Source organism: Chiloscyllium plagiosum, unplaced genomic scaffold (genome assembly GCF_004010195.1).
Source record: "Chiloscyllium plagiosum isolate BGI_BamShark_2017 unplaced genomic scaffold, ASM401019v2 scaf_99663, whole genome shotgun sequence".
Taxonomy (NCBI): domain Eukaryota; kingdom Metazoa; phylum Chordata; class Chondrichthyes; order Orectolobiformes; family Hemiscylliidae; genus Chiloscyllium; species Chiloscyllium plagiosum.
The window spans coordinates 7,680-9,728 of NW_025204687.1; the positions used below are offsets into that span (position 1 = coordinate 7,680).

Consider the following 2,049-nt stretch of genomic DNA (forward strand, 5'->3'; position numbering starts at 1 on the left):
GAGGGACAGAGAGAGAGGAGAGAGAAAAAGAGAGAGAGAGACAGACACAGAGATGGGGGAAGGTGGAGACACAAAGAGAGAGACAGATAGACAGACAGAGATGGGGGAGATGGAGAGAGAGAGAGAGAGAGACACATTTACACAGAGAGAGACACAGACAGAGACAGTGACACTGACACAGGGACACACTGTCTTGTGCACAAATACATACTCATCGTCTCTCACACAGACATGCAGGTACACAGATACTCCTTCTCTCTCATACACACACACACACACACACAGGACAGAGGGGACAATAGGGTGAATAGACAAGGTCTTTGCCACAGTTGGTTGGGGGGGGGGATGGGAAAGGTTGAACAGGGTCCTAAGGACCAATGTTTTCCCCCACAGGGTGGTGCGTGTGTGGAATGAGTTGCCAGAGGAAGTGGTGGAGACTGGTACAATGACAGCATTTAAAAGGCATCTATTTGGGGACAGGAATAGGAAGGGTTTAAGAGGGAGATGGGCCAAGTGCTGGGGAATGGGACTACAGTAGTTTAGGATATCTGAGGCGGCATGGAAGAGATGGACCGAAGGGTCTGTTTCCGTGCTGTGTGACTATGACTGCCAGACTCTTCTGTTCCATGGCATTCCCCAGTCTTTCCCCGTTTAAATAATATTCAGCTCCTCTCTCCTTCCTGCAGACCCTCACATTTCCCCATGTTATACTCTGTTCCGCGGCGTTCCCCAGTCTTTCCCCATTTAAATAATATTCAGCTCCTCTCTCTTTCCTGCAGACCCTCTCATTTCCCTACGTTATATTCTGTTCCGCGGCGTTCCCCAGTCTTTCCCCGTTTAAATAATATTCAGCTCCTCTCTCCTTCCTGCAGACCCTCACATTTCCCCTCACATTTCTTATGCCCCCCGCTCCCTGGGAAACACAGGCCAACGTTCCCTTTGCCTTCCCTATGACCCACTGAACCCGGACACAAGCTTTTTGGGATCTTTCCCACGTTATATTCTGTTCCGTGGCGTTCCCCAGTCTTTCCCCGTTTAAATAATATTCAGCTCCTCTCTCCTTCCTGCACACCCTCACATTTCCCCACGTTATATTCTGTTCCCGTGTCGTTCCCCAGTCTTTCCCTGTTTAAATAACATTCAGCTCCTCTCTCCTTCCTGCCAAAGTGCAGAGCACAACATTCTTGAAATGAAGACTCAGTCAGCGTTAAACATTTCCAGGGTTTTATTTTTAAAAGAGAGAAATAGACCCCAATTTGAGTCCTCCTCCTCCGGTCGCTGAAGGAAGGTGTCAGAGCAGGGGGGCGCTGATTAAAAAAACGTGCAGGACACACCTCATGGATGGCTCTCGCTCTCTCGCCGAGACAGCAGAGGGTTCGTCAATCCCTCCAAGTCACCTCCACCTCGTCTGTCCGGAACCTGGCAAAAAAACGAACGAGGGGAAGTCATTCCTGAATCCGTATGAACTTGGAGAGACGGGGGTGGGAGGCGAGATCAGGGAGGGCGGGTTATTATCCGGAGGGTGATGGAGCAGGAACGTGGATGGCGAGAGACCTGAGTGCCCTTTGGCCACCTGGAAGGGGAGGACGTCCCAGGGTCAGCGTTATGGGGGTGAGACCACCCCTCTGGAGAGTCACACACACACAGTGCTGAGGCGCTGTATCGCAGGAAGGATGTTACTGGCTGAAGAAGGGGAGACAGATTCCTGATATGGCAGGGAGACAGGATCGGGGTGGGATCACATCCAGGCGGGAGCTCAGACGGATGAGGAAAACTCACAGGAAACGGGAAAACTTCGAACAGGGTCAATGGAGGACGGATGGCCTGGATTAACGGAGAATATCCACACAGGATGGGCCGAACGGTCTGTCCCACTGTTGCACATCTCGGTGAAAACCCCTACCTCTGCGTGACCCAGGAATCCTCCAGAGGGGTTACATGTCCGACCCGGAACATCTCCCATCCAGCGTGGGCTATCATCGCCCCGTTATCGATGCAAAATCTGCAACAGGGGGAGGGTCACAGTGTTATCGCTGCAGAGTGTGGGAC

The 2,049-nt window shown here is 51.9% G+C and overlaps 1 long non-coding RNA gene across 1 annotated transcript; it reads right to left on the minus strand.

Moving 5' to 3' along the window:
• Positions 1 to 1,207: 1,207 nt before the first annotated feature.
• On the minus strand, positions 1,208 to 2,039 carry LOC122546394. The gene is made up of 2 exons (XR_006310734.1): positions 1,904 to 2,039; positions 1,208 to 1,419 (listed from the first exon to the last, which is right to left on the minus strand). It is a non-coding gene; the product is annotated as an uncharacterized LOC122546394 (long non-coding RNA).
• Between the last annotated feature and the right edge of the window lie 10 nt (positions 2,040 to 2,049).